At 40.9% G+C, this 10322-nt stretch overlaps 2 long non-coding RNA genes across 2 annotated transcripts; both read left to right on the top strand.

Moving 5' to 3' along the window:
• The first annotated feature begins 974 nt into the window (after positions 1–974).
• Positions 975–4509, top strand: LOC306994261. The gene is made up of 3 exons (XR_013796648.1): positions 975–1021; positions 3225–3322; positions 3430–4509. It is a non-coding gene; the product is annotated as an uncharacterized lncRNA (long non-coding RNA).
• Positions 4510–8820: 4311 nt separating this feature from the next.
• On the top strand, positions 8821–10088 carry LOC306994258. The gene is made up of 3 exons (XR_013796646.1): positions 8821–9049; positions 9123–9210; positions 9880–10088. It is a non-coding gene; the product is annotated as an uncharacterized lncRNA (long non-coding RNA).
• The last annotated feature ends 234 nt before the right edge of the window (positions 10089–10322 follow it).

Below are 10322 nucleotides of genomic sequence, written 5' to 3' on the forward strand. Positions count from 1 at the left end.
ATTATTTGGAACATTATTCTAAATTGAAAAACATGATAACTCTCTAGTATTGACTGAAGTCATTGAGCTGTTGAGGTTTTTGTAAAGTTTTAGAGAGTATTGACTCAAGTGTTCCTACATCCTTCCAAAACTTCTGACTTCTGCTGCAAACTCGTTTAGGAGGATAATGTTAAAACAAGACTAATGTTAAACAAGGTAAAAAAAGATCATGTTAAACAAGACTACACTTTAAAACCTTAAAATGAATTACATTTCTTTAATTGTTTAAAATCACAGAGTTTGAAGCCGGATTAACATACATTTTCATGTATTAATAACTTAAATTATTCTCTGTACCTCATACAAAACTATGATATACCACCAGAGAGGACTGCTACTGCAACACATCATCATTTGAACGACTTTTGGTATCGCTTTTGACAGTTACCATTACCTTCACTTTAGAATTAAACTACATTATTCACATTAATTATGAACCTGTATATAGGCATAGAAGTTATTGGTTGCTCTCTGGTAGATATCAACACGATAATGTTGGTAAGCTAATACTTCCACATTACTACCACATTCCACTGAGCACTATTACTTACTAATTCGTTTATCAGAGTTTCTTGTTGTTAGTTAGCGTGCTAACATTTGGGTTACTCATTTGCTGTGTAGTTATTCTCATGAAGGAACAGTATTCCAGAGTGTTTCCTTGGATATTTAAAAAAAAACACTGAATTAGATCACGTATAAATATTCTTAAAGGATTAAAAAAAAAATGAGAACTAATAAAATAAACACAGTTGAATGGTATCTTTAAAAAAACAAACAAATGAAAATAAATGAATAAAAGTAAAAAAAAATAAAAAAAAGATTTGTACATGCTAACCTGTTAGCTGACTTCAATTTAAATTAAATAAAAATTGCCTTAAGAATTTTAGAATAATAAAGGCGACAATTTATATATATATTTTTTCATTTATTTTATTGATTAGAGCCATGGCATCAAAGTCAACCAAAGTTGCAGCAAAGAATGGTATGTATGACTGCTGCAAGGATTCCTTCATTTCTGATGCTGTACACTTTTGTATTTAATGTTGTTTGGTCCCCTTTTCACTCAATTGCTAAATTACAGTACTTGAGTGGCAGGATTAGAGGTGTATGATGTGATAGCAATAGCCTTGGAACAGGGTTTGAAATTTCACTAACCAGCTTCACTGTAAAAATGTAACCTGGAGTTGTTGGATTTAGAAGGTATTTCCTGATTCTACTTATAAATTATATTTTTGTTTTTGTAAAATGTTAAATCCTTTCAATCAGTTTGATGTAACAAAACAAGGGAATGCTGTTTTAACTTAGTTGAGTTACATTGATCCAACATACAATTTCCATTAAAGCTCAGGATGGACACATTCAACACATGTGCACCTGCTCCTTGCTGATCGGGGAACTTCGCTTCAATGAGAAATTGTGATTTGGGGTTGTTAAACACATTAAGTTGCATCAAAGGGAAAATCGCAATTGACAGTGGTACTCTTCAGCACAATGTTAACAACAATATTCAATAACAGAAACTCCTAAATTGTCAACATAACTGAACATTTTACATTAACATAAACTACCAACATCTTTCACCTTTACATAAAAAAACACTTCATCCCTAAGTTTACTTTCCCTTGCAAAGCATGCTGGAAACTTCAGATCCACTGCCCATGGCTGCATTTCTCAAAAGCATCGTGAGTAGATCGTAGGCTCTACAATCTAGGCTTACAATGCTTTTGGGAAACGCAGCCCTGGGCAGTGGATCTGAAGCTCCCAGCATGCTTTGCATTAGGAGAGTATAAATGTAGTGATAAATAGTTATTTTATGTGTTTTTTTAGTAAAGGGAAAGATGTTGGTAGTATATTTTAATGTTTAATTGGACAATTAGAGGTGTTTCTGGTATTGAATGTTATGGTTACCATTGAGCTGAAGAGTAGTGCTTGGGCTTAGGCTGTGGGCACTTAATGTTAGAAGCTCAACACCAGTCTTATTTGGTAAATGATATAGATTGTGTAGAATGGCAAATATCCCAGTTGACCTATAGGTGTAACTAAACAGATCCGCTTTGAATAAACTAAATAAAATTGTGTATATCATTTCTTCAAATAAAACTAATAATAAAGGTAATGAATTAATTATTGAGTGTTCTTATTTCAAAGTGGAAATGGACTTTTATCATATAATAAAAAAAAAGATTGTATCAAACTTAAGTAATTTTACTCGAGAAATCAGGTTATATCTACTGACAGTTATGCTACAGTAAAACCTTGTTTTTTCTCAGGTTGGTTGAATTCAATTATAATCAGTTATCTTCTTTTGAATCTACAGTAATTGTAGATGTTACCACATGAAGTACAAAGAACAATTTTCTGAATTGAACTGACTAAAAAAAAAAAAAAATTCAGTGAAGTTACCGGCTATTCAGAAGTTCAACTAGTCAAAACTCAAATATCAGAAATAAAATAGAGTATCATTTATTATTGAATCTGATTCTTAATCACTGAATTGCCTTCAGCTTCACGATACGTTCACTTTTCACGGATAAAATAGAATATTAAATAAAATTCCATGTGACTTCTCTTGTAATTAACAATTGGGGGTTAACAATGGACTGTGTCTTACTTTTGACCTTGTCATCAACATTCTGTATTGTCACACAAAACACCATTAAAAAGATTTGTAAATGGCGATTTCCATAGACCTCCAAAGTTTTAACTCAGTTGACCGTATATGGAAAGGAGCGAGTTCATTGACAGTGTCTTTAAATGATTTTACATTTGTTCCTAAGAGTAGAGCTCAGCAAGAATTGATGGGAGAGTGTCCAGTGGGAGACAGTGACTGGATCTAAAACTTTCAATTTTCAGACAAACAGTTTAGGCTATATCTCAGTTTCTGTGAGTTTCTGGACCCCTAAATGAAAACATGCAACACAGAGAGACATGCAATGTGTGCAGTGTGACTGACCTGTTGTTTGACTGACAGTTTATTTATTAAATTCCATTGTCACTGTCATTATTAACAGAACTGTGTGAATTTTATCTCTAAAACAGGACTGACCACCGTATTCAAGATGTAGCAATTTGTTGCAAATCTCTCTCTCTCTCTCTCTCTCTCTCTCTCTCTCTCTCTCTCTCTCTCTCTCTCTCTCTCTCTCTCTCTCTCTCTCTCTATCTCTCTCTCTCTCTCTCTCTCTCAGAATCAGAACCAGTGGTTGTGGGTGGGAACGGAGGTTTTCAATTCTCCTTTAAAACCTTTCCCCACAACACTTCAAAGATCAGCATAACTTACGGCGAGGTGTGTGAAGATTGTTTTCTAATTTATCTTCTTTGATTCCTACTATTTTAATCACATTGTTATTATTTAGGTCATTGATTCACATTAAATACATTTGTGCTTTTTAGAGGACTCTGAACTCAATCCAGATTTCCAACCAGGAGCACATGGTGAAAGTTGGTAATTCTAAAGGATCTAAAGAACAAACATTTACCCTTGACGAAACTGATAGAATTCATTCTGCATCACTGTGGCCAAATAGTGATCACACCAGATGTGGGGGTCTGGAACTTGTGGTTGTCAAAAAGGGTGGTGACAGAGCGACGGTATCTGTTAGGTGTGATCACCTGGGTAATCCTGTAAAGATTGATGTGAAGACTGGAAAGTTTTGCGGCATTTTGGGAAGAAGCGGAAATGACATTGATGCTCTGGGTCTCTACTTCACTTAGCCTCAGGTATACACATCTGTTGCTGACAGTATCAAATATCTGAACATCTAAAATAATTACATCTAAACAGCAATCATATACTCATATACATTAGGGGTATTATTGCATGTGATTGTTATGATTAAAGTATCAAATTTGAATCAGTCAGTTTAATATTTTCAAGTGTCAATCAGACAATTACACTTTTTTTAGGTAAATTAACCATAATAAACAAATAAATGACAAGTTAAAAGTATCAAATTTATGAGTCAGTTAATAAATAGTGATTGTATTTGAAGATATTCTGGTAGATTAATCTTATTCTATCATTTATGTCCATCTATGTCTGTTCTGTATCATCTGTACCTTGTGGTTGTGGGAGTTCAAAATATATTGATACTTGTTTAATTACAACAAAGAGTTTAACCTGATTTGGTCTAACAAGCCTTTCATGCTGTTTTTTTTGTTTGTTTGTTTGTTTTTTGTGAAGATTATTTCATGCTTTTTTTATTTTAGCTGCAAGTTGTTGCTCACAAATGTTCATTTTTATGTTCAGACAGGGAAATTAGTTTTTGCAGGGTTTATAATGGTGAGGGAGAAAGTGCTGGGTTCACACTTTTAATTTTGTTAATGAAAACTATGACAAAAAAAATGTTCGTCAACAAGCTTTTTCCCATGATTGAAGCCCTGTTCCCACCACCAGCGACATGATCCCATTCGTTGATTGATTTAACTGTAACCACATACATGGATATAATAAAATGATGCATTGAAATGAAACTGACGGCAGTCTTAGTGAGTTTGATTCATTGATTGTTTGTGTGTTGTTAATTATGATGCAGTGATCAGTTTAGCACTTCTGCAGTTCAAATTACAGTTTGCCCTGCATTATGTTTATGATTATTAGGGACACTAGTTTTTTTTATTTGTCGAATTCAGGTGGCATTTTGGTAATTTTTGGCAATAGTTTAATTAACTGATTGATCAATCGTTAATCTGGTTAATTATTTAATGTCAAATTAAGTCGAATTAAAATGAGACCTTAGTTTTACTGGCAACAAATATAATTTGTGATTGCGTCAAAGACGGAAATGGGGGTTCAAGGATCACCAAAATTACATTATAATACAGCTTTTTAAAATATCCCCCCTACATTGGAATGTGTTCTATTTAATTTTATATTTTCCTGAGCAAAAAATAATGATTACAAAAGACACCAACTAAAATATCATTTAGTGTAACAATAGTTCATACCAAAGGTCTGTTAGGACTAGATGTTGATATCCCTCTATAACTACATACTTGAGGCAACGATGGGACTCCGTGAGATGGTCAAATGAGTGATGGCACCCTTTGGGTTATCAAGTGGGCGCCCTCCTTCTTCAGTGTTTCGCTGATAGGCCCACGACACCTCCAGAGGGTTCAGCAGTGAATCCCAGCGTCCCAGGTTTACTCCCTAGGTGCCATCAACTTACTTGAAGGCCCAGACGGAGTCCCTTCTCTTCATCCACAGCCACTGGCTCCCCTTTTCAGCAACCCTGGAGAAGTCTTTGACTGCCTGCCGATGGGCCTTCCCTCGCACTCCCATCTCCCTGAGTAGCCTGGATGTTGAGGTGGCTACGAACCCTCTGCAGCCTACTTCCACTGGGTTTATGTTTGCATTCCAGCCTTGTTGTTGTGCATCGGCTGCAAGTTCAGCGTACCTCAGCCTTTTCCGTTCGTAAGCCTCCTCCACTGCACCCTCCCAGGGCATGGTGAGCTCGATGATGTAGACAATCTTGAGTGAGGCTGACCACAGAACAAGGTCTGGTCACTGGTTTGTAACTGCAATCTCAGCTGGGAAGCAGAGTTTCTTGCCCAAGTCTGCCAGCAGCTTCCAATCCCATGCTCTGCCCAGCTGCCCAGTGTCTGGTCTTGTGGTGGTGAGGCTGGCTTGACCCTCGCCCTCCCGAACAAATGGTGTCGGCTGCCACCGGGATGACGGGAGAGGAAGCGCATTAACACTGCTCCGTCGACTTTCTAGCACTGCTGCAAGACTCATTAGCACCTGGTTGTGCCGCCAGGTATAACGGCCTTGGGTGAGGCTGGTCTTGCATCCCACTAAGATGTGCTTCAGTGTTGCTGGACTTGGACATAGAGGGCACGTGGGGTCTTCGGCATACCACTGGCTTAGGTTTGGAAGATAGGACATCGTAGGCAGCCCGGATTGTAAAACTTGCCCTGAATACCACCATCTCCCACAACTCTTTCCAGGAGATCTTCCTCTTCTCCACTCCTTTCCATGCCATCCACTGCCATTGCTTTGCCTGCGCCACAGCTTGGGCGCACCTTCCTGCTTCCTCCTCCCGACGTACCTCCTGGACCACCAGCATGCGTCTCTGAGATGTAGAGGCCTTGCTCCATGCTGGTGTACTGGCCCCAACACCAAGACCACTCCTCCCCTCCTGCACTCGGCCCACGATGTCGTTGTGTCTGAGTGCTGCCTTTGCCTGCTCGGTAGCAGCCAATGGGGTCCACTTCCTCCCGGTGGCTAGGATGGGGGCAGCTTGGGCTACGAATGGATCACTCGAATCCAGCAGCATCATCTCCAGTCTGACTTTGGCACACTTGTACTCCTCTGTCAGACTGGAAATGGGCAGGTGTAACATCCCTTTGCCATAGAGCCCAATTCTGCTTAGGCACCTGGGAAGGCCAAGCCACTTTCTTATATAGGAGCTGACCAGTCTCTCCAGCTTCTCCACCTTTGAGAGCGGAACTTCATAGAGGGTTAGTGGCCACATGAGACGTGGAAGTAGTCCATACTGCATGCACCAGAGCTTCAGCTTGCCAGGAAGCATAGTTATGTCGATGTTCTCCAGGCCGCTGGCTACCTCCCTCCTGAGCTGTTCTACCTGCTCTTTGTCTTTGAGGGAGGCATCATACCAACGACCTAGGCTCTTCACTGGCTTCTCGGAAACCGTTGGAATGGGTTCCTCACCAATGTAAAAGCGGTGGTCTGACAGCTTCCCCTTGATGATGGAGATGCTTCTGGACTTGCTCGGCTTGATCTTCATGCGAGCCCGCTCAATGTTTTCCTGGAGCTTTCTTAGTAGCCGCACAGTGCAAACCTTAGTCGTGGTGAGAGTTATGAGGTCATCCATGTAGGCTCTGAGCGGTGGCAGCCTCAGCCCTGGTCTTATTCGCTGTCCGCCATCTGTCCATCGAGAGGCCCCAATGATGACCTCCATGGCCAGGGTGAAGGCTAGCGGAGAGATGGTGCAGCCGGCCATGATTCCCACTTCCAGGTGTTGCCATGCTGTTGTATACTCTGCTGTTGTCAAGCAGAGTTGGAAGTCCTTGAAGTAGGCCTTGATGAGGGTTGTGAGCGCTGCTGGGACCCTGAAGTAGTCAAAGGCTGACCACAAGAGGTTGTGAGGGACTGAGCCAAAGGCGTTCGCGAGATCCAGGAACACCACATGAAGATCTGTTCCCTCCTTTTTGGCGACCTGGATCTGATGCCAGATGACACTAGCGTGTTCTACACACCCGGAGAAACCTGAGATGCCTGCTTTCTGGATTGACGTGTCAATCAGATTGTTCCTTCTCAGGTATCCTGCCAACCTGTGAGCGACCACGCTGAAGAAGATTTTTCCCTCGACGTTTAGAAGGCTGATCTGGCGGAACTGCCCGATCTCTGATGAGTCCTTTTCCTTAGGGATTAGGATCCCTCCGGCTCTCCGCCAGGACGTTGGTATTTCCTTCTTTTGCCACACAACTCTCATCAGTTTCCAGAGGAGTCGCAGGACATCTGGTGCGTTTTTGTAGAGCCTGTATGGAACTCCGTTGGGACCTGGAGATGATGCGGCTCTTGCTCGGCGCACAGTTTGTTCTACCTCACTCCACCTGGGTAGACTGATATCCAGTTCATGCTCTGGTGGATTGACTAGTGGCATGTCAGGAGGGAGCGTAACTTCTTCCTGGTGTCGGTCATCTGTGCAGGAATTTTTCAGATGTTCTTCCAGGTCGGCCTTTGACACTGAGAGACTTCCGCTCTTCTCCTTTGTAAAGAGACTCTTCACAAATTTGAAGGGATCTTTGTAGAAGCGTTATCTTGTTTGCACCCTCCTTCTGCGCTTCCTCAGAAGGTTTTCAGCTCTCCTCAGTATTGCAAGCCTGCTCTGAATCTCTTCCTGTAGCAGGTTTATACCTTCCTTCTCTTCCTCTGTGGCCTTCCTCCATTGCTTCTTCAGCTGCCTCCTCTCCTTGACTAGGCGGTCTATTTCTATCTGCCTTCTGGATTTGGTGGGGATTAATGGAGTAGCTCGTTTGCCTTCGACCACTCCGAACCGTTCCACCCCATAGGCATAGATAAGATCGCCCATTCTTTCCAGCTTCTTCATGGTTGTACCTCTGATCCCTTCCAGTATGTTGCAGAGATCAGTGTTGACCTCCTTCCACAGCGTCTTGTCGCAGGACTTTGGCCACTTGACTAATGGCCTTCGCCCCTGGATCTTCTTCTCTGCTGTTGGTCGCAATGGGTTGGTTTCAGGTTGCTCTCCTGTGCCTTGTTCTTCCTCCTCTGGGACAGGGGTGTTGATGTCCTGCAGACTGTGGTGTGTGTCCTGCTGCTGAACTTCTGTCGACTGACTTGGCCTGCTTCTCAGAAAGTAGCTGTCGATGCGACTTCCCTGTTGACCCTTCCTTAGGCACCCTTTCTTGCCCTGGTGTATTTTCAGGCCTTGGGTGGAAGTAACCTTGTCAGGAAAAAAATCTTGTCAGACATTTAAAACAAGAATAATCTGAAGACATATTATAATCAGACTCCATTTAAAGATCACAGTACAGCCCCCAAATACAAATTAAGGATAATTTTTTAATCTTTATACTTTTTGGGGGGGTTTACCCATTTGTCAGCAATACGTTTTAGTTAGGAAGTCAAAATCATTTCAAATTTAATAAAAGGAAAACAACTGAATAATACAATCTTAATAATATTGTTTTAAATAATATATATTTTTTAACGTTTAACAATTCTTCAATTATTATTTTAAATATGACTTGTTTTTCCATGTGTGGCATGATTTCCGGAGTCAAGTGGTTGGGCTGGGCATTGTTACTGTCATAAATTGTGCGGGCTATAAAAGCCATTGTCGAATGCACCTAGGAGAGCGTCATTTCCCTGATGTGGTGTCGTTTCCGCTGTTGCGAGTGAACGTGACTCGCGCTTGGTTCGGCTCGGTAAAGGAGAGCGGCGGTGTTTATGGTCGCTTCCGCGTTCGCCGTTTTGTCACAGCTGCTCTAGTCGGCTGATGGCTATGAGTTCGTATCTGTCCTTCTCCAGGTATGCGTTTAACTTATTACATCCGCTTATCAGCCGTGGAAGTGGTACGAGTCGTAATTTGTTTTTATTTCAGTTGATGTTTGTGTACGGGCGATGGCTGTTGCAAATAGGCTGGGTAATTAAATCCACAGCTATATCCCGGTTCCCGCAGCTGTCACTTGGTAAGTTTTAGTTTGTCTTGTATTCTTTATAGCTTATTGGATGTTAATTGTATGGTTCTTGCGCCGATTGCAGGGTGAATAACATTCCTACAGTGGCAGCACCGCTGTCTCGTCCCATGGTCGACTTGCATTGGGTCCATATGTGTGTTCTAAGTCGCGGTGGTGTTTGACCCGTGCCAGCGAACTGTGTTTGTGTGCACACGTGTTCCAACAAAAGGCTTTGTGTCCTTGTTGTGTGTGGTACTCAGTGTTGTTAAACGTGTTGGATTCTTTGTCTATTTAATTCAAATTATTTTGCATATCAGTTATCTTGTTTTCTTGTTATCATTTGTTTGTTTTTGGTTTTGGTATGTTATTGACTTGCGTATTAATTTAGTTTTCATATTAATGTAAAATTGGGTTATTTGAATTTAAGCTGATTTAATTTTTCCTTTGCCTTAATTTAATTTAAAGTCCTTGTTTTTGTTGATTTATTTTGGTTGATAACATTGTGAAACATTTGTTTGTTTATTTGTTGTAGTTTATTTTTGAGTATTGTGTTTAAGCTTTTCTTTACAGTGTGTAATTAGTACAATATATTGTATTAACGTGTGTGTGTGTGTGTGTGTGTGTGTGTGTGTGTGTGTGTGTGTGTGTGTGTGTGTGCGTGTATTGAGTTTTTTTGTCTAGGAGCTGCAGGCCTTGACCAGGGCGACCATTCTCTCTTTAGATGGTGGTGGTGTTTCTTCATTGTGTGCTGTGGTCTGTGGCGTGCACTGGGGTTCTTTAATGGTATGAGTGTGCTGTGCAGATTGTGAGATCCTTTATTATGGGAGCATCTTCCCTGTAGTTTGGCTGCAGCTCCCGGACATTTGAAGTGACTTATGTAAGCCCGTATTAAAATTGAAGTGTGATATTGTCTAATTTATGCTTTTATGTCATTATAAATAAAACTTTTGTATTTGACTGATGCCTGTGTCTCCACGTTGCTTGCCACTGGGTAGGGAACCTGTGTCAGCCTTTTGAGTTAGATTCTTTGGGTTAAATTCCCAAGGTGGCGTAGTCAGGCATTATTCCTTAGTTTGATCATCTAAAATCCATTTGCTAAATTTGCCTGGGCCACACGGGGCCTC

This window comes from Phoxinus phoxinus (assembly GCF_949152265.1).
Source record: "Phoxinus phoxinus genome assembly, contig: scaffold_77, whole genome shotgun sequence".
Lineage (NCBI taxonomy): Eukaryota > Metazoa > Chordata > Actinopteri > Cypriniformes > Leuciscidae > Phoxinus > Phoxinus phoxinus.